At 44.0% G+C, this 23277-nt stretch overlaps 1 protein-coding gene across 2 annotated transcripts in view; it reads left to right on the top strand.

Moving 5' to 3' along the window:
• LOC123502589 (enhancer of mRNA-decapping protein 3-like) overlaps positions 1 to 23277 on the top strand; it is a 75380-nt gene that overhangs the window by 11420 nt on the left and 40683 nt on the right. The gene's annotated exons all lie outside the window — the stretch shown is intronic.

Consider the following 23277-nt stretch of genomic DNA (forward strand, 5'->3'; position numbering starts at 1 on the left):
TTCAGGTTTTGGCTGGAATATTTGAAGGCGAGTTAAATGACCTCCGGCGCTTTTTTCAGTGGACAGGAAAGGGAAGGGGTATCGGTGACCCATAGGCAGGAAGGAATAGTCAAATCTAGAAAAGTAACCAGCTTAGTAAATGTGAAGAATAGTTTAAAAGTGTATTACACAAACTGTGAGAGTATTTTAAATAAGATAGATTTGCTGAGAGGAGCAGCTTGTGTTGAAAATTTTGATATAATTGCTTTCACAGAAACCTGGTTAGATATGTCTGGGAGGATATTTGTTCAGGAGGTGAAAATTGATGGTTATACACTTTTTCATAAGGACAAGGAAATCAGAAGAGGTGGAGGAGTGGCCTTGTATGTCAAGGACACACTGCAATGTTGCATAAATTGCAGAATTAAGAGAGAGGGCAAAACAGAGACTCTATGGGTAGATATTAAGGACAGGTCTCAATCAGTAGTAATGGATTTAGTGTACAGGCCACCAAATGCCTCAGACCAAATAAACTCTTCCCTATGGGAGGAATAGAGCAGCCAGGTACAGTAAGGTATGTGTGGTACGGGATTTTAACTCTATGAATGTTGATTGGAGCTTGATAGTGGGTAACAAGGAAGCAGATGAGTTCCTTAAGATCATACAGGATCGTTTTTTTACAGCAAGTCGTTTTAGAACCCACACGGGGAAATAATATCCTAGATTTAATTCTGACAAACAGGGAGGAGGCAGTTATGCCGGTGGAGGTTGGTGGCCAGCTAGGTAACAGCGATCACAAAGAAATACGGTATACGGCCAGAAATAAGGCAAATAGAATATTAGGTTTAATTTTTAGAAGTGTTAGAAGCAGGAGTCCTGAAGTATTACTAAAATTATACTTGGCGCTGGTCAGACCACATCTTGACTATGTGGTACAATTCTGGTCCCCACATTACAGGAAGGACATAGCTCTGTTGGAGTCAGTGCAAAGGAGGATGACTAAAAAGATACAAGGAATGAGGAATATTCCCTATGAAGAGAGACTGAAAAAACTTAATCTGCATTCCTTAAAGACACGTAGGTTAAGAGGAGACCTGATAGAAGTATTTAAGTGATAAAAGGATTTTATCACTTAATGAATGAATGTAGTTCTTAGGATCAGTAGCAGGGACAGAACCAGAAATAATGGGTTTAAACTTGAAAAATTCAGGTTTAGGAAAGAAATGGGAAGAAACTGGTTTTCAAACATAGTGGTTGATGAGTAAAGCAGTCTCAGTGGGCATGTAGTCAGGGCTGAGTCAATAGGGAGCTTTAAAAGAAGGTTAGACAAATTCATGGGTGGGGAAGATAGATGGAATTAGGTATATTAAGCACACTGGGACTGCCTCGTATAGGCCTGGCGACCTCTTGCAGCTTCCTTCTTTTCTTATGTTCTTATGATATTTGTGTACAATTAGACCATTTTATTGACATTAGGAAGGTTCTATGGAGGTCAGAAGATTAATGGCCAGAGTCTTCACCACCTTAATCTCCATACAAGTTAGTGAAGCTGTATAAAATCACCAAATTGTAACCAGAATGAATAGGGAAACATGTTATGGTATTGAGAGGGTTAATACTGTTGTTGTTGGTATTACACTTAACTTTCATGCAGTCAAGGTCTTTTATGCTGCCTCATCTTGCAGTAATGTACATGTTATTCTGTGTGATAAGGGGCACTTATTAAATATGCAATAAATAACATTAGCATCACGATGTCCTAAATGTAATGTGTATGTTACTGTTAGTATTGTTAATGATGTTGTTCATATTGTTGTCATTTTTTTTTTTTCATTGCTTATTGTTATTATTATTATTATTATTATTATTATTATTATTATTATTATTATTATTATCATCATTATCATCATTAATTTTAGTATTACTTTGTTATTATTTTTATTATTATTATTATTATTGTTATTATTATTTTATTATTATTATTGTTACTATTATTATCATTATTTTTAGTATTTTTTAGTATTATTATCATTATTATTATTATTATTATTATTATTATTATTATTATTATTATTATTATTACTACAATTTACTCTTTATTAAACTAACAATGGAAGACCAGCTGTCGTATGTTAGTGAAAAATGTCCACTGCTGGAAAACCATACCCATCATTTAGTACCAACATCTAAAATATCACTTCTAACCAGGGCTAAATGTATCATGGGTATTAAAGATACATTACTCAGGAAACCATATGCATACACATATTAACTAATAGAATACAGCAATACAAAACTATGAATACAGTAAGTATTTTGCTTACCATGTTTAGTTTGTACATGGTATACATGTGTACAGGAATGTATGCACATCAATATGATGTGTATTAAGCTACTCCAAGTCCAGCTTGATAGAAAACTGCTGCCATTTCCCCTGCTACTCACTCCCCCCCAGATGGGAACTGCCTTGTCGTGGTGCAGGGGCTTGCGTGCCCCTGTGACCAGGCGAGCTAGGCTAGAGGGGGCTTAGGCCCCTGCTCCGCCCTTCCAAGGGGGAAAGGGCTACCCATGCTAGTAACGTCGCCAGTGAGGGGCCAGACTAAATGGTTCCTACGTAAGCTGCCAGTGGACCAGCTGACCCACCCACTGGAGGGATCGCCCCAGAGGGGTCGTCCTGTGTTGGATGGTTGGGTGTCCAGGCTGGGATGCTTTGGGAGGGGTGTCTCAGCTCTGTCGTGGATAAACATTGGCATCATGTGGGGCCTTTTTTAAAAACGACTGGTCCACAGCAGCCAGCGCTCGCTCCCATTGTAGTCCCAGTAGGTGGTTTCCCTTGCCCCTGGAGCTAATATTTTGTCTTACTGTATGCTTATGGGAAAACACAAAAAAGCTATCAGGTTCTCGTGAGGTGGCTGACCTGGCCCGCGAGATGTCATCTTCAGCTCTGAGTAGGGAGGAGGATTCCCCTCCACAAGTGCCTCCCACAGCAGTTTCCTGCTCTGGAAGTTCTTCTGAGGGATGCATCTCTGCTGGTTTGGACTCCCTTTTGATGGTAAATGTTAATCCATCTTTCTCATATCACGCCTTACATTCCATTCTCAAGGCGTATGGCACAGTCCTTTGTATTCGACTTGTTTATGATAAGGACTTTCCATCCAACCGCTGCTTTGTGACGTTTCTGTCATGTGATGAAGCCCATTTGGCTTTTGAACATGTAGCATCTCTGCCTCTTGCCAGCTCTGGCTTTAAAACTGAACTTCTCCACTCACGTAATATTTCAGACAGTGACATGGACTATATCCCAAATGTTTTTGACAACTATTTAGAGAATTCAGTTCCTGAAGTCTGCCAGATTCCGCCTCCTCGTTGGTTTGTGGCGTACTACAGAAATGGGCGCGGGAATTTCATCCATGCCTCCCGGTATCTTACCAAAGAAATCGGCATAATTCCTGAGGGAAATCTCAAGAAGTACGGTAAGGGGGTGTTCGTGCGGGCTAAAGATATTACACAAGCGAGGATGTTGCAACATCTATCATGCCCCACTGACAGCATGTTTGAGACTGTGAAGGCTCATCCCACCTTTAATTATAGCAAAGGTTGTGTTTACAGTCAAGATCTTTATGAATATCCTGAGGAGGAAATACTGGCTATGTGTCCTAGCTCACTCCAAAAGGTGACTAAAATGAGGAATTCCTCCAACATGGTGCTTCTCACCTTGTTTGGTTCCACCCTCCCAGACCGTGTTCGTATCGGTCCTATCAATCTTAGGGTGAGGCATTTTGTTTCCGCCCTCTTCAGTGTTTCTCATGCTACGGGTACGGTCACGGTAAAAGCTCCTGCAAGGAAGCTTCTCGTTGTGGTAATTGCTCAGCATTAGACTCACATTCTGAGGAGCATTGCAATGCTGCTGCCTATTATTTCCATTGCCGCGATGCTCACCAGGTACGTTCCATGCAATGCCCAAGGTATCACCTGGAGCAGGATATTTTACAGCTTGCTAATAGTCAGTTCATTAGCCTCGGTAGTGCTTGCCGTGAACTCCTTTATCGCCAGAAGGACGGTACTGGTGCAACATCTTATGCTTCATTAGCCGCTCGATCATCAGTCGAGTCTGCGGGTCCGAAGACATCTGCTATCTCTCGCTCTGTTGGGGCTGGTGGTCCTGTTCGTTTGGCTAATAGATTTGCCCTTTTGTCTGATGACTCAGTTGAGTCATCTGAAAGATGTGATGGGAATCCTCCGGACATGACCAAAGTGACCCATGTAATGGATGTCCATTCCCCTCCTGTATCGCCTGACCAAACGGCACTGCGGCTCTGCAAAGTCGATAGATTTAGCTCAGCCAAAGCAATCTAAGGTTTCTCCTGCTACACATGATCGTGAGTCCTCCAGGGACCGCTCTGCAATGGTGGCTCCTATGGTTTCTGTTCAGCCTTTTGTGATGCCCTCTGTCTCAGATCGGGCTTCTTGTGATGAGGATGGTGTTAGCATGGAGTCGTCCGATGATATTGTCACAGCCGTCCCTCGTGGACCAACTGTGTCAAAAAGTGCAGTCCAGCCTGACCCTCGTCCTCCGATGACCAGTAGGTGTGATGATGGTTCACATCACTCACCGGTAGGCTGAAAGGCTGCGGTCCAACGACCCGGCACATCTCAACTCCTGGTGTCTTCTCGTCGGTTGATTATTTCTAGTCAGGTGAGTCACTGGCAGCCCATTCAAAAGGCTCGCCCGTCCACTGCACCTAAATAGTCATCTTAAGCTTCTACAGTGAAACTGTAGAGGCCTTCGCGCCTCGTGGGGGGAACTCTGAGCTTTACTGTCGGAGCTCTCTCCAGCCTGTGTAGCTCTACAAGAGACTATGCTAAGTGATAGTACTTATTCTAGTCCTCCTGGCTATCGTGCCTTTTTTAGCAGTCCTTTCCCTGAACAGGGCCACCACGGTGGCACAGCTATCCTAGTCTGTCAGGATATACCTGTTGTCCCCTTGCAACTTAACTCTCCCCTTCAGGTGGTTGGTGTCAAAGTCTTTCTGGGACAATCCTACACTATTTGCAGTCTATATCTCCCTCCTTGGGTTCTTGTCTCTAGGGGTGATCTTGATGGCCTAGTGTGTGAGCTCTCTGCCTTTCCTCTTGTTGGGAGATTTTAACGGCCATCATCCATTGTGGGATGAAGGAGCTAGTAATCCTCGTGGGGTTTTAATTGGTTCTTTTATTGAGGATGAGGGATTAGAGACTTTAAATTCTGGGGATGTTGCACATTTCCACAGTCCTACTGCGACTTTACAGCTATCGATCTTTCTCTCTGTACATCTAATTTTTTCCTTGATTTTAATTGGCGGGTCCTACCTGATTTACATGGTAGTGTGGTAGTGACCACTTCCCAATTTTAATGGAATCTGTGGAGTCTGAGCCACAGTCCCGCCCCCCACGCTGGGTTTTAGACAAGGCAGATTGGCCACAGTTCACTGAACTTAGCTCTTTTATTCTTCCATTGGCAGACTTTGATACTTGTTCTGAGGCTGTTGATTATTTTACTGACTTTTTACGTTCAGCAGCACTTCAGACAGTCCCCAAAACGTCCGGTCGCTTTACTAAGCGTCCCGTTCTTTGGTGGAATGCAGCATGCACCAACGGTGTGAGAGAGAAACGGGCAGCTTTCTCTCGTCTCCTGCGACATCGTGGGGACCCGCAGTGTCTGGACGCTTTTTGACACTGCCGTGCTTGGGCCCACTGTGTTTTGAAAGAGGCACAAAGAGCCTCTTGGAAAGCCTATGTCTCTTCCATTAATGTTCACACCCCTCTTACGGATGTATTAAAAAAAGTCCGCCGAATTGCTGGGAAGTATTCTGAGCCTTTCCCACCAGTCTTGTTGTCTGCTGGGCAAACAGTGGCAGATCCTAAGACTGTCACCGACCTATTCGCAGAACACTTTGCTAGTGTTTCCCGAAAGGATCCCACAGCGCCCAGTGCACGTTACCACCAGAGAATGGAATTTCTCGGGGTAAATTTTTCTTCGACTGGAGGGGAGTCTTACAATGTCCCCTTCTCTGCTTACGAGTTGCGGACTGCTTTGTACCAGTGCCATGACTCTTCTCCTGGTACAGATGATATCCTTTATGCCTTTTTTCGCCACATGTCTGACCGTGCTTTTACCTTTTTATTAAATCTTTATAATATGATTTGGCATACCGGTGATTTTCCATCTTCTTGGACTGTGGCAGTGGTTCTCCCATTTCCGAAGCCTGGGAAAGATAATCTTCAGGCTACGAACTACCGTCCTATATCTTTGACATCCTGCATTTGTAAAGTGTTAGAAAAGATGGTAAATGTAATGTAAGACTCATGTGGTACTTGGAGAGGGGGAAGTACAGGCAACCCCCGTTTAACGAAGGTTCACACAATGAAATTTCGCTATAACGAAGGTTTCATTTTAATACCATCTGCTCGTTTAACGAACACCAAACTCGCTTTAACGAAGTTTTATCCAGGTAAATTTTTTTCAGATTTGAAAGCCCCACTGTATCATGCAAGCTGACAGGCTTTTGAATACATCAGGAGCTGCTGGTACTAAGGCCTGCCTCAGGAGAAATCCTGAGACACCTATAGAATAAAGATCAAGATCAAGCCTCTCGTGGACAACACAGGCTCTGCCGATACAAAGGCCTGACTCAGAAGAAATTCTGTGTCACCTGTAGCATCAAGATCAAGATCAAGATCACACGCACCACTCACTGCCCAGTCAAAACATAACAGCGTCACCAGCAGCTCATCTTCCTTAGTTCAACTTACCACTAAAACGCCCTGCAATTTGGCCTAACGTTCCTAAGAAGACCAGGAAGTGTCTTACTCTCAAAGTGAAGCTGGGTATTATTCACAGACAAGAGAGAGGCCAGAAAACTAATAACATTGCTTCCCACCATGGCTTGACTCCATCTACTGTCTACTATTTTCAAATCAAGATACTCTATTAAGAAGGCTAGTGAGACCTCATCTTCCTTGCAAGCTAAAAGAACCACCAGAACTTGTGACTCTACAATGGATAAAATGGAAAGCCTTGTGGAAATGTGGTACATAAGTTTTGTATGCAGTACCATGATGCGCACTTTGTTTACATTCCACAGGTTGCCGGTTAGTGTATTTCTCGTTTCACTCTCCCTCCCTTCATAAAGTTAAGATCAACATTATAAAGTTACGTACATACATACATTAGTGTACATTATAATGACTTAAATTAAACTACCTAAATGTTTAACTTCATAATTTTTACTTTCATTAAACCTTTTACTGTACTATGATGCACTCTCACTTTGCTTACTCTCAATGGAAGTTCAAATCAGGGGTTATACTTGTTATAATCGGTTCGCTTAACGAAGTTTCGCTTAACGAAGTGTTTTTTAGGAACGTAACCCCTTCGTTAAACGGGGGTTGCCTGTACTTGTCATCGGTACTGTATGGCTTCCGAAAGATGAGGTCTACTACTGATGCTCTTTTATCCCTAAAATCTTCTATTTGTGAGGCCTTCGCTAATCACCACCATCAAGTAACCATTTTTTTTTTTTTTTTTATGTGGAGAAGGCCTATGACACAGCTTGGTGCCATGGCATTTTACGTTCCTTGTTTGATTTTGGCCTCTGTGGCCACCTTCCTATTTTTATTCAGCAGTTTTTATCCAAACGTCTTTTACGGGTTCAAGTGGGGGGGGGTGTTCTGTCTGAGGCTACTGCTCTAAATGATGGCGTCCCACAGGGAAGTATTCTTAGTGTTATGCTATTCGCAGTCGCCATAAATGGTGTTATAGATACTCTTCCAGATGGCGTTCACAGCTCCTTATATGTGGACGACTTGTGCATCTCTTTTTCGGCTGCTAGAATGTCTCTGATTGAGCACAAGCTCCAACTGGTGATCAAAAGGGTGTTCTGTTGGGCCAACATAAATGGTTTTCGTTTCTCCACCTCGAAGACTGTAGTCATACTTTTTTGTCGCAACCATGGCGTCCATCCAGATCCTGATTTATATATAGCCTCTCATTTGACAACCGTCATATTTGGGTTCCCCATTTCTGTTCTCTTAAAGCGTTTTGTAGGACGGCACTATCCCTTCTTCGGGTTTTAAGTCACACCTCTTGGGGTGCGGACAGGGAAACTCTGCTGCTTCTTCACAGAACACTTCTCATTCCCAAGCTGGAATACGGTTGTGAGATCTATTCCTCTGCAACGGAGGCTCGGCTACGTGTGCTGGAGTCTGTGCATCATGCTGGAGTCCGCTTGGCTACAGGTGCATTTCGGACATCTCCAATTCCTAGCCTGCTAGTGGATGCTGGTTTCTGGCCGCTCAACCTGTGGCGCCAGTCTTCGATGCTCCAGTGTTGGTTTCGCACCCACCGTCTTCCTGATTCTGTCCCTTGTGTTTCAATATTGCGGGACTCACGTTCGCAGGCGTATGTCACTCAACCTAGTCTCCCTAAACCTTTTGACCTTCGAGTCGCAAATCTCATGACAGACTTATCTATTGCCCTCACTCTTGTCTACTCTTTCCGGCTCCCACAAGTTCGTTATTGGCAGCTTCCTGTTGTCTCATTATGCCGTCTTGCCATCCATGGCAAGACGGGTCTTCCGCCATCTCTGTCCCGGGACACACACGGTTTTTAGAACACTATTCTACACATTCTGATGCCATCCCTGTCTTTACTGATGGTTCCAAATCCGATGCAGGCGTTGGATTTAGTGTGGTTTTCCCTTCATTTTACCGGTCTGGCAGCCTTCCTTCAGTGACATCAGTCTTTACTGCAGAGTTGTCTGCCATAGTCCTTGCTTTACAGATAATTTTTACTCTCCCGGTTTCGTCTTTTACAAATTTTAGTGACTCGCAGTGCTCTTACTGCTCTCTCCTCCATTATTTCCCTTAACCCATTGGTTTTATCAGCCTTGGAGTGGCTTTATCTGCTTAACAACTGAGGATATTGTGTTAGGTTCTGCTGGGTCCCTGGTCATGTTGGTGTTCCCGGGAATGAACACGTAGACCGCCTTGCTAAAGAGGCAGCAAGTTGCGCTCCAATTTGTACACTAGCCTCCTATGCGGTACCTTATCAAACGCCTTGCTAAAATCTAGATATATAACATCTATGCTATTTCCATCAAGTAACTCCTTGGTAATATATTGTAAGATATCGAGCAAATTTGTAAGACAGGACCTCCCTGATCTAAAGCCATGTTGGGTATCTCTAATTAATCTATTCACATTTAAATGCTCCCAAATACTACCCTTAATGATTTTCTCTAGTATCTTACATACTATACTAGTTAAACTGATCGGTCTATAATTATTCGCATCATCCTTCCTACCTTTTTTAAATATTGGAGTAACATTAGCTAACTTCCAGTCCTGAGGTATCTCAGCAAACCTAATTATCTTTCAAAGATTAACTTAAGTGCTTCAGAAATACTGTCTACACCCTCCCTAAGTACTCTGGCATGTAGCTCATCAGGACCACTAGCTTTCCTATCGTCTAGTTCAAGAATAAATTTCCTAATAATTCCCAGTTTTATATCAATATTTTCTAAAGCTCTTAAACTACTCGTCGCACTGTTTGTAACAGGATTTCCTATTCTGTCCCTAGTAAATACTGAAGAAAATTGTTCATTCAATAATTCTACTATGTCTTCATTTTGATTCACTATTACACCATCTTTTCTGAGTGATCCAATCCTATCCTTATTTCTTTTATCACTGACCTTGTAATAACTATATAGTTTTTTGGGATCTTTACTCCCAGCTCTAGCTAGTTTTATCTCTGCCTGCCTTTTGCTTTTTTTTATAACCTTACTCAAATCATCTCTGACCTGTCTGTACCTAATCAAATCTACATCTTCCCCACTTTTCTGCAACTCCCTGTATGCCCTCTTCTTCTTTCTAATCTGGCTACCTATCTCATGAGTCCACCATAATGGCTTCCTGTTTCTCTGCCTTATATCTTTGTAAGGGATACACTGCATCACTATACCCTTTACTACAACTTTAGAAATATCCCACATCTCCTGTGCAGTTTTATTTCCAAAACTATCTTCCTAGTTTACCTCTCCTAATAACTGACGTAATCTACCATAATTGCCTTTCTGATAGTTTGGGACTCTAGTCTTATTCACTATATTATCCGTACTGGAATTAATGATAAATCTAATTATATGATGGTCACTGTTTGCTAAAGTCTCTCCTACCTCAACTTCCTTTAAACAATGCTCAATATTTGTTAGTACTATGTCTAAAACCTTCCTCCCCCTAGTAGGTTTATCTACCATCTGCACTAAATAGTTATCCTGAAAACTTTCCATAAACTTATTTTCACTAGCATCTCCTACCATCCTCTCCCAGTTTACTGACTTAAGATTAAAATCTCCTAAGATAATTGTCTGACTAGTACACCCCCAATTTATCTCATCTACCATAAGGTTGTCTATGTCTGCTGACTGGTTAGGTGGTCTATAAAAAGCTCCTACTCTAATAACCTTACTTTTGTTTACTCTAACATCCAGCCATAAGGACTCTACTCTGTTATCTACCTTAATACCATTAACCTGACTGGAAATGAAGGATTTTTTTTACATAAATAACTACTCCTCCACCTATCCTACCAATTATCTGGTGTAAATACATAATGTATCCATCTACTTCATTTTCTTTCCTATTTTCCCTAAACTTTTCCTCATTTCCCCATGCCTCTGTGACACATACAACATCTAAGTCCTCCTCAACTATATAACTAGATAACTCGTCCTTCTTGTTCCTAAGACTCCTGGCATTTACATAAAAACATTTAAGTCCTGCTACCTTCCTAGATGCTGTCTCCTTATTTGGAATCCTAATCTTATTCTCTCCTATTTGTACCTGGAAATCTTTCCTAATCTTTTCACTATCTCTGTTTATCCTATCTAATTTATGTCTAGCATCTTTCTTCTGGAATGCATTTGCTACCTCACCCCTACACTCCATCCCAACTCCCCCCTCCAGACATCCACTCAGCACATCCACGCCCTTCCTACTCAGATGCACACCATCCCTAGCATACAAATCCCTTCGCCTATAGAACCTATCCCATACATCCACAAAGCTGACACCCACATCCTTACACATCCCTTTTACCCGATCATTCACACCAATGGCTCTAGACAATCATTCCCTGCTAACATACACACGAGGCAAGATTCCTGACACTACACACCTCCTACCACTCTCCCTTATCTTGCCTAACATTTCCCGAAATTTGCCACTAACTCCTCCGACCCACCTGCTCTGACATCGTTCCCACCTACGTGCAAAACTACTACACCTCCTCTCCATCCCCCAACCCTCTTCTGCACCTCCTCACTCACTGCCTTCACACCTGCACCAGGCATACACACGTTTGTCCTCCTATCCCTGTCTTTCCCACAGAGAGTGCTATTTAAATACCTAACCTGAGAGTCACCCACCACACACACCTGAGGTGTGATAGGCACAACCCTCCTCCTCCTCTCCTCTACCCCCTTCTTTCTCCTTTCACTCACCACAACCACTTCATTCACTCCACTCTCACTCTCACTCTCACTCTCCCCCTCCCCCTCCAACAAACCGAACCTATTTTCACACTCAACAGGTTTAGTCCTATCCTCCCTAACTGCCTCCGCTTTCCTTCCCCTCGCAACCTGCCATCTCTGCCCATCCTGACTACTATCTTTCCCAGTCTGGCTCGCCTGCTCCATCTTCCCCACTCTGCTCTTCCCGACAGAGGGCCAAGCCACCCTGTCGCCTTCAGAAGGTCCAACCTTCGGCCTAACACTGATCTCCTGCCTAATTTTTCCACTGTCTCCCGAAGCCTCTTTACCTCCTCCTTCAACTCAAAGATGAGAACTTCGTTCGCAGTTTTCCCCTCACTTAGCTTTCTCATTTCCTCTCGTAATTCTCGGTGCTCAAGAGAAAGAACTAAATTCTTGCTCTTGAACCTACACACCATACACTCAGAAAAGTCAACGACCTTCCTGTCATGCCCACACATCTCACACACAACAAACTCTCCCAATCCCATCTCAACACTCTCTTTCACGCACTCAATCACACTCTGATATACCTCAGTAGCTACCGCCATACTAATTTACAATCTGTTAACTCACAAACAAATAATAATACTTGGTGACGGCGGGGTGGGGGGGCCTAAGTGAGGTCAACTAATCCTCTTTCAAGGTCAACTTGACGGTTACAAGCCTAGTCTCCTCGCTCTACCAAAATACTTTTAACTCACAAACACTGATTTTAACCATTATTTCACTCTAATCTAACACTTGCAGTACACACTTTCACTTCATTAACACTCAAAAGCACCACACACAGACACCAAGCACAAACACCACTCGCTAACTATAAAAACCACAGCCAAAAACGGAGCGCACACACAACACGTCCACTCTCCACCGCATCAGATATCTCTCCGCTCTCCAATTGATTTTCAATTACTGAACGTTTTTTCTGTTTGTTCAGATTGTTGTGCAGACAACAATGTCCATTAAATGAAAAATCCACTAAGCTGAAGGCCAATCTGTATTATTGCTATTATTATTATTATTATTATTATTATTATTATTATTATTATTATTATTATTATTATTATATTATTATCATCATCATCATCATCATCATCATAATGTAGCCTCGCAATAAGGGACACTTTGTGGGTGAGAGGCTGTCTGTTATTGCAAATTGTCTGTTACTGAGAGTGATTTGGTGGTGGGTGGATTCTATCCAAGTGAGGAGTGAGTGTCCTCTATATCCCATAGCTCAGTCCCCTTCTGTTTCTGCTGTCTTTGCCTCCCTTTCTGTCCTTTCTTGGGCAGCCAGGGGTTATACTCTCAGGGATACCAGTGTCCCTGCTTGAGGCTGACCTAGCTGGTTGGGATGGGGCATGCAACCCCTCCCTGTAAAAAAGTCCACAGCCACTATCTGAGTTAAGGAATAGGTCGGGGTCGAGGCTCTTGCCACGATCCCGATCTGGTTCCGCTGAGGGGTCTGACTGTGCAAACCTCTCTGGTGCCAAGGCACCAGAAGGGCTTGGCTACCCGTATGACACATACAGGGGAAAGCTCGCAAGATCCCTGTGTCTTGAAAGAGACGGGAGAATCCCCTTGCCCTATTTTTAACTTTAGGGGTGCTGGTGGGGCTGCTGACGTGGTATCTGCCTGTTTGACCATTCCTGGGGTAAGCCTTCAGAGGGTTCTATGTGTAGACTCCTGAAATGTCCTGAGCCTCTCGGAGGATCAATGGCTGACTCATCTATCGGATGAGCTCAGCAGGGTGAAGATGGATATGGTGGGACTCTCTAAGACATTGGCAAAACCAGTAGCAAGGGTTTTACTTACTATTGGTCTGGCATAAGCAATGGTCACCATATCAAGGGGATAGCCATAGACATCTCCAACAGACTGCAGCCGTCCATTGTAGAGGTTATTCCGGTTGATGAGTGTATAATGTGACATAGACTGAAGCACAGTTTAGGCTTCATGTCTGTTGTTGCAGTATACGCTCCAACCAAGATGTGTGAAACTGAAGAGAAAGAGACGTTCTGTGCCAAACTCGACTCTGTACTGGACCAGTGTCCCTGTCATGATGCACTTATTGTCTTGGGCGACTTTGACGCTGTCACTGGCACTGAGAGAGCCAGCTATGAGTTATGTGTTGGTCCCCTTTGGCTCTGGTACCAGGAATGCCAACAGCTCTTTCCTTCTGAATCTTGCAAGATCCAGAAGGTTGAGAATTGCAGGTTCTTGGTATCAGAGACCAGCGCTGCACCGCTGGACTTTGTATAGCAGTGCTGGAAGGGTACTGAAGGAGATTCACCATATACTTGTTAGTACTCAGAGGATCCTTCAGAACTGCAGGGTTTTTCAGAATTCTGAATTCTTTGTGACTGATCACAGGGTTCTTGTTGCTACACTCAAGCTGCATGTCAAGTCCAGAAAGCTACCAAGATGTGACCATGTGTGTTTCATCTTGAGAAACTGAAGGACTTGACATGTGCCCAGGAGTATGCAGTGACAGTCTCCAATCAGTTTGGAGTACTTGACACCCTTGAGGACCCAGTAGAGCAGGGGCAGGCAACCTTTTTAGAGTGAGTGCCAGATGAGACTCTTGGAAGGAAGTCGCGGGCCGGAGTGAAAAACGAAATCTCAGAAATACTATATTTTGTATAATACATTGATTGCGTGAAAAAAATTGTACAAAAATTGCATTGAACACTCTACAAATCAATGAGACTGTTGGTGCTGTTTGCCATGAAGAAGCATTTCCATGTCTGGCTTAATGGTTGAGGTAGACAACAGAAGAATGTCATTGAGGTGGCGGTCCGAGAGTTGGGAGCGAAGGTGAGACTTCGTGTACCTCATTTTTGAGAAGAGCTGTTCACAGCAGTAGGTGCTGCCGAACATGGCCACAATGCGTTGGACATGCGCAATGTATTTTTGAAAATTGTTAGAAGGGAGAACGATGTTGCGGAAAAAGGACAACAGAGAAGAGATGCGGAATTTCGCCTTCATTTCATCGTTGCACTGCAGCTCCACCAATTCCATCTGCAGGGAGGCAGGGGCATCTTCCATGGGGAAGTCAAAGGGAGCAGTGAAAAGCTTGAAGTCTGCAGCCAGCACCCTGACTCCTGCAAAACGGGAAGCAAATTCCTCACGTAGAGAGTTGACGACACTAACGCAAGTGCCCAGGTCCACATCGTCAGGGGCACATGCAGCAAGGCGAGGAAAATGCACAAACTGACCAGAAGCCAATTCAGCCTCCCACAAGCGCAGTTTAACCTCGAAGGCAGTGATGTGCGCATACATGTCTGTCACGAGAATGTCTTTGCCTTGCAGCTTCACGTTGAGGGTGTTCAGGTGCGCCGTGATGTCCGTGAGCAGGGCCAGGCGAGAAGCCACCGCGGATCAGAGAACTGATCAGCGTGGGAAGGTTCTTCTGACGTGAAAGGTGGCAATCTCCTGCTGAAGGTCGCACACCCGAGACAGCATGGCCCCTCGACTCAGCCAGCGTACCTCACAGAAGTAGAGCAGGTCGTTGTAGTGCACGTTCACCTCATCCATCAGTGCCTGGAACTGACGATGGTTAAGGCTGCGGGAGAGGATGGAGTTGACGACCTTCACCACGATAGACATGACACCAATGAGGTTGGCAGACTTAGCGCACAGGGACTCTTGGTGGATGATGCAGTGCATCTTGTTAATGGGCTGAGTGTACCGGCGGCTTCACAGTGACGCACTAGCAGCGGCGGCGCCTTCTTCTCACCAACCATTGCGGGCACCGTCGGTCGTCACACACACAAGACGGAGAGGTCCAGGAGTGCTGATCAACACACAGAAGCACGGCGTCGCAGATGTCTTGCCCAGTGGTGGTGTCGCGCAGCGGGACAAGCTGGAGGAATTCCTCACACACTTGAAGGTCAGCGGTGACGCTGCGGATGAAAACAGACAGCTGGGCCGTATCCTTTGTGTCGGTGCTCTCATCCAGAGCGAGGGAAAAGGCGACGAAATTTGAGCTGCGTGTTTTGAGTGAGTCGTGCACGTCCGACATATCCTCGATGCGGCGACGAACGGTGCGGGACGAAAGGCTCACTTTCTCAAAGGCGGAACGCTGCTCTGGACAGACGGAGTCCACTACAGCGAGGAGGCATTCCTTGATGAAGTCCCCATCCGCGAATGGCTTCATTCGGCAAGCAAGGATGCGGGAGACTTCATAACTGGCGCGGGTCACCTTTTCAGCCTCAACATTCTGCTTGCAGAAGAGCGAAGTTTGTTTCTCCAAGTTGCCTGATAGTCTAACGATGGCGTCCTTCCTTTCGGTGACAGACATCGACGCGAAGTTTGATGAGCGGTGCTCTGTCTCCCAGTGGCGGCGCACGTTGTACTCTTTTAGGACAGCCAAAGTCTTCAAGCATATGAGGCACTGGGCCTGTCCAAAGCGCTCGATGAAGAAGTACTTCTCCCACTCAGGGTTGAAGATCCGACGCTCGAGGTCCACTTTCCTCTTCTTACACGCTGGGTCGCAGACATGATGAACTAAAAAGGAAGAAAATTATGCCTAGACAAAAAAATCATTTCACGTTACAAAAAAATGAGCCAAAAAGGCCAAATACACTACCATGCCTTTGTTTCATCAACACGCAACGAACTGCTGAGCAATGAACACCACAAAACACCGAAAGACTATGATATTTTCCACTCTACTGTTACGTTCACCGGTTAAACTGGTAAGATTGGCATCGGAGAGCCGATGAACAATAACAATAAAAAAAAAACACTGCAGGTTCAACTGGTGAGGAAATGCAAAAGGGGGTCACTTTAAAAAGCTATTTTAATAACCCATAATGAAATTGACACATATATAACAAGAAACATGAAACACAGATATATAACATAAAACACAGGAAAATGACATACACATATACATATAACACAGTAATAAATACAACAATAAAGAACCTAACTTAATACCTAACAATAATCCTAATCCTATATAGAGGCAATGTGGAAAACACGGACGAGGAGAAGTGATACTTATGCGGTGTCGCAGTGGTGAAATGCTGGGTGATGGTTGATCCCACGGTAGACCCAAGAGGCGTTGTGTTCACTGGTTGAGGCTTGGATCTCAACTGCCAATCCAGAAAGCCAAGAGCTGGCTCAACACTTTCGGTTGAGTCGAAAGGGCCGCGTGAATCCAACTTCGGGACAGTAGCGGGCTTCATGAAACGGTGACGTGGAGGGTTCATGAAACGGTGGCGTGGAAGGTTCACGAGACGGTGACGTGGAAGGGGAGGCGGAGAGGTGGCGAACGAGGTAACAAGCGGAGGAGGTGATGGTAGTAATGCATGTTACGGGCGGGCCGTAACATTTCCTCCCCCCTAAGACCTCCGTAATGGGCTCATGAAGGAGGTGAGACGGGAGATCTTGATAAGGCGTCGGCGATGATGTTGTCCACCACCTTGATATGGTGGACTTCCAGGTTGAAAGGTTGAGTTAACAAGGCCCACCTAAGAATGCGTTGGTTTCGGTTCCTCATGGCGTACAGGAAGGCCAGAGGATTGTGGTCAGTAAACACCTTCGTGATGTGAGGACCAGGATGAAGATAGCACTCAAAACGTTGGAGCGCCAGCACGAGTGCCAGAGCCTCCTTCTCGATGGTGGAGTAGTTGAGTTGATGGTGTTTCAGTTTCGCGGAGTGATAGGCGATGGGATGGAGGATGCCGCTTGTGGGGTCCGGTTGTAGTAGGACAGCACCCACTCCAACTCCACTCGCGTCCACTTGTAGATGGAAGGGTCGGGAGTGATCCGGCGTCCAGACCACTGGTTCCGAGGAGAGAAACGCCTTGAGGTGTTGGAAGGCTTGGTCACAGGTCGGGGTTCAGTGGAAGGGGACGGAAGTGCTGAGAAGGTCCGTCAGGGGGGCGGCCAGGGTGGAGAAGTTCTTACAGAAGCGTCTGTAAAACCCAGCCATCCCCAAGAACCTCATGAGAGCTTTCCTGGTGGTAGGAACAGGGAAGCCAAGGATGGCCTCCACATTAGCTCTCTTGGGGTGAACCTTGCCGTTCCCCACCACATGTCCCAGGTAGACCACCGTAGACTTCCCGAAAGTGGACTTGGCCAGGTTGATTGTAAGCCCGGCTTCCTGCAACCGACCCATCAGCCTCCGAAGACGGGTCAGATGTGTCGCCCAGTCGTCTGCAGTCACCACCAGGTCGTCCAGATATGCAGATGTTCCCTCCAAGTCCTGAGTGATGTAATTTATAGCCCTCTGGAAGGTGGCGGGAGCATTAGACAAGCCAAAGGGCATCACTGTGTATTGGTATAGTCCGAAGGGGGTGATGAAGGCGGATATTATTTGGGCCTCGTCCGAGAGGGGAATCTGGTAGTAACCTTTAAGCAAGTCTATAGTGGTTACAAATTTGGCTACTCCTATACTATCTATAAGGTCCTCTATCAAGGGCAATGGGTAGGAGTCTGGCACCGTCACTTTATTTAATTTCCTGTAGTCGGTGCAAAATCGACTACTACCATCTGGCTTAGATGTTAACAGGCAGGGAGAATTCCAGGGAGATATACTAGGTTCTGCAAGGTGATGACAAAGCAGATAGTCTACCTCTTTTTTCATCAAGTCTCTTTTAATGGGTGAAATGCGATAGGCTGGTTGTCTTATAGGTTTGATGTCATTAGATATTAATGTTATGTCATGTTGGATAGTATTACAAACTCCTGGAAGGTCACCTGTGATTTCAGAAAAGTCTAGCAATAACTTTTTAAGATCAGACTGTTGTGAAGGTGTTAAGGAAAGAAACACCTCATCAAGGTTGGACATGATTTGGCTGTTTGAGGGGCGTCCTTTAGGTGACAAGAAGAGGAATTCGATGTCGGACTCTTCCTCGGGGGGCACAGGACCAGACTCCTTCCCTACCAGACATACAGGTACAGCGAGACAAGTCGTCCTCTGGTTCTCTGGAGTGGTAAGGTTTCATTAGATTAATATGAACTAGTTGGGAATCCTTACGACGGTCAGGAGTGTGGACCACATAATTTAATTGGCTTAGTTTTTGAGCCACAACATAAGGTCCCATGAACTTACCGTGAAGAGCATTGCCTGGAGTGGGGAGAAAAAGTAAAACCTTGTCTCCTGGTTTGAAACTTCTCATGACAGATTTGGGAAGAGAATTCTGTTGCATTTTAGTTTGAGATTTGAGGAAGTTTGATTTAGCAAAAGATCTGACTTCACTGATTTTATTCTTAAGGTTACTGATGTAATCAGACACACTGGGGCTTGAAGGAGTATTTTGAGTAAACCATTGATCCTTTAATATTTTGAGAGGCCCCCTGATCTGTCTACCATAGAGTAATTCAAAGGGAGTAACCTAAAGAATCTTGAGGAGATTCTCTTAAAGCGAAGAGAAGGAAAGAAATACTTTCATCCCAGTCTCCTTGATGCTCCAAGCAATACTTCTTCATCATGGATTTTAATGTTTGGTGAAACCGCTCCAGACAGCCTTGGGATTGGGGTGGTAAGCCGAGGAGGTAACATGGTCGATGTTTAGCTCATTCACTATCTGTTGGAAAAAATGGCTAGTGAAATTGCTACCCTTGTCAGACTGAATTTGTTTTGGAATTCCTACCGAGGTGAAAAATGTATTAGATGTTTTACAATGGTCTTTGATGTGATGTTCTTAAGAGGGAATGCTTCAGGGTACCTGGTAGTGGGATCCATGAGGGTTAACAAATACTGATTCCCTCGTTTGGTTTTGGGTAAGGGCCCTACGCAGTCTAGAATGATCTTTTCGAAGGGCTCCGTCTGAACTGGAATAGGCGTCAGAGGAGCTGGCACAAGGCGTTTGTTAGGCTTACCCACAATTTGACATATATGACATGTTTTTACATAGTGTGACACATCCTTTTCATTCCTGGCCAAAAAAATGTTGAAGAGCCTTCTTGTAGGTTTTTTGGATGCCTAGATGACCTGACAATCCATCATGAGCTAGTTCTATAATGGCTGGTCTTACAGACAAGGGATGACAACTTGATGTGTTTCTGACCAGGTGTCTAGTTGTTTCAGTTCAGGTGGTCTGTAGGCACGCATCAGGACTCCTTCCTGATAATAAAAACAAGGCAATTTAGACATATCCTTTGTCTCACTGGCCACATGTCTGATCTTAGCCAAAGTGAGATCCTGTTCCTGAGCATTAATCAAATTCTCCTTTGAAATGATGTTATTGTACAAGTTGTCAGTAGAGGCAATCATTGGTGGAGGAGGTGATGAAAGGGCAAGGGACTTGGACTGAGACCTGGTGACTGCACACACTGGGAAGAAGTGAGGTGATGTTTCGTCCAGGGTCTTAGTGGGACTTTCTGTTAAGGGAGAATCAAGAACAATTAAGTTTGGAACAGCCAAGTTACCCACAAGATCATTACCCAGTACAAGATGTACCCCCGGTACTGGCAGTTCACCAGGTTTAATGGCTACCTCAACCTCTCCTGAAATGAACGGGCACTGTAAGCTAATATTAGCCAAAGGATAGGAGAGCTGTGATTCGAAACCTGTAAGGATCACCTTCTCCCCAGTGAAAGCCTGTTTGATGTTAGGGATGACATCTTCCCTTAAGGTGGTAATTCGATGACTCGATATCAATATCGGTTTTTTGGCTCTCCCATTGCTATTTTTTCACCGAATTCAATAATATTTATACACAAGGTGTACGTTTATGGTGTACGTCTTCAGTGTTAATTTGGTACACAAATGTGGCGTAGTTTTTTTGCAATAAATATTTTTTCGGCGATAAGAAAATAATTCAAAATACCATTATAAAATCAAAACTAATAACAGTGTGGCAATTTCCTCTTAACCACATATAATATACATAACAACAAATAAATGTTAGCATCGGCATACACATAACCTATGTTATAACAATTTCATTACACGCCAAATTGTTACCTTTTTTTCATCAAAATTTGAGTTTATAAGCCTGTTGTAAATTTATTTGAGTGAGTTCATGCATTATCATGCTAGCATTTGTTAAGATGAGGTTGTTGATCATTTTGCTGCAAAAATTTTGAAATTGACCAATTACTGAAAAAGTTATTCAACAGTATATGCTGAAAAACTGAAAGTCGAGAAAAACGCATTTTTCTGTGAACATCTTCAAAACCCCCACATAACTCGCTTCCTCACTCGGGGCAACGGTTTCCTTGCAGGTGGGCTTTAAGATAGGAGGTACCCTAAAAGTATCCCTTTAGCCCATAAATTCCCGTGAAAAGCCCACATGGTATAAAAAAAAAATAAATAACTCACTCCAATATGTACCAAACTCAGATATGTACTTACATAATCCCTTGACAACTGCTTGGAGGCTGGTAGTGGCTGTTTAGATAGTTTCAGACCATGTTACATCATGGCCTTACACGTGGCATTGTCACAATTTGGGAACCCAACACGTGTAAAATACGATCAACAGGTAGGCTGCACGCACGCGCACTCCCTAAGGCTGTATCGATTGGTACTGAGGGAGTAGCGTCTTCCTCACCCTCACTACCTGATACTAAACTATTGTACATCACGCAAAAATAAATAAAACAGCTCAAAAAAATAAATAAATACAATCAAAACAAAGACTAGAAGAAAAAGGGGCGTATGCACGCTTGGGTATTGAAAGGGCCGGCCCTTTAAACCCGCCATTACCAGGTAAACAGTGCGTTATGTGCCTGGCAACTTCGGCCATGGCTTCCCTCTCCAGAGACGAACCCAAGTACCAAGTTTCCAATTTTTCAATTTTTTTGACCAAATTAACGAATTTCCACCTTAAGATGGATTGGGCAGCACCTGTATCACGCAGAACCTTGATATTTATTGCCTTGTCTTTACCATCAGTCAGGGACACTTTACCTTGATACATGTACGAGTCATAAAGTTCTAGAGGAGAGTTGACAGGGTTAGCTAGGGCCACTGGTTTCTTGTTCTCAAATGTGTTAGGTCTAGGGGACACAAAAGAAAATTGACGTTGAGAACCCTTGCAATTTGGGTGTCTACATTTCTGGATCGTGTGTCCTGGCTTCTTACAGTATGTACACCAGGGGGAATTATATGCATTTGGCGAGAATCCGGTTGGCTTACCACCGCGCCCCAAAACCTTCCCCAAAGGAGGACCTAACATTAGACAGTGAACCACGACCTCTACTACCCAGGGATCCCATCAACAAAGCAAACGCATCAGCCACTTTAGCGGCAGACATAAGATCACTCTCTCCCGTTCTTCCACATGCCTCAGAATATTAAAGGGTAACTTGTTCTTCCATTCTTCCAGGACCATTAGATTGAGCAACTCCGAAAAGGTGGTAATGTTAAGGGCGGCTAACCATTTCTTAAATTGTCTTAGTTTCTCACTAGCGAATTCAACATAGGTGTGAGACTCTGGTTTCACATGCTTTCGAAACTGCTGTCTGTATCCATCAGAAGTGATAGAGTAGGCGTCTAGAATGTTACCTTTGATCTCTTCATATTCTACCTCATCACTAAGGCCGTTGTATACCCTATAAGCTTTTCCTACTAGCTTAGGGACAAGGAGAGACACCCACTGATCCTTGGGCCATTTATTCCTATTAGCAATGCTCTCAAAAGCGCGAAATGACCCGTCAACATCAGATTCATCAAAAGGGGGAACTAGCGGAGCAGCTATAGCAGGATTAAAGCTTGCTAACTGTTTCTTTATATCTATTTCTTCCCCTCTAAACTTAGCGTCATTTCGTAGGGCTAACTCCTGAATTTCTAACTCTTTCTCCTGCCTTTTAAGTTGTAACTGAAATTCTCTCTCTCTTTATCTTTATCTTCTTTTTCTGCCTGTAGTTGCATTTGTCTTTCCCGTAATTCTCTCTCTTCCTTTTCTGCCTGTAGTTGCATTTCTTTTGCTTCTTTTTCTGCCTGTAATTGCATTTCTTTCGCTTCTTTTTCTGCCTGTAGTTGCATTTGTTTTTCATGCATCCGGTATTCTAGTTTAAGCTTCTCAATTTCCCATTGACTTATCCTACTCTTATCCTGTTCTTCCTGGGGACTGTGTATTATAGTCCTTGTAGAGGCTGACATGGGAGTTAACTCTTCTATGGCATTTCCTAGCAACTGACCTTCTTGCACTAGATGTTCAACAACTACATTCTTAATGTCCTCTTTAGTCATCTGAGACGTGATGGGAACATCAAAATGTTTAGCGATGGTCTTCCATTGGTCCTTCTTTATATTAGCATCTTTAAGTTGTTCCAGAGAAGGGTCGGCACAAAAATCTTCAACGTTAAACTGAGCGGAAGCCATATTAAATAGATGTTAAACCACAACAAAAAAATGATAAGCGAATTACTTAAGTGAGGAACTTGGCAGAGTGATAATAAAGGCAACCTTGGAAATTACCTAGATTATACTTAAGCAAACACTTATGAGTACAATCACTAATGTGGGGTAAACTAGAGAGTTACGGCATTAAGAGGGATCCGGATTACTCTAGTTACGAGACTTGAGAGTGAGGAGCGAATTGTACTGAGACTTGTTATTGATAAGGAGGCGGATTAGTCTGAGAGACTAGTTAAAATGGCCGATTCTAACTAGCGAGAAAAATGATCCGCGAAGTGAGGGGATTGAGGGTTCGCATGAACATATGATGATCCCAACACTTGGATAACACTTATTACACACCTGCCTATGTGCAAAAATAGAGATAAGTGCTATCGGTGAACACGCCTTTCTACCTGGTTTCCT

The sequence above is a fragment of the Portunus trituberculatus genome, chromosome 12 (genome assembly GCF_017591435.1).
Source record: "Portunus trituberculatus isolate SZX2019 chromosome 12, ASM1759143v1, whole genome shotgun sequence".
Lineage (NCBI taxonomy): Eukaryota > Metazoa > Arthropoda > Malacostraca > Decapoda > Portunidae > Portunus > Portunus trituberculatus.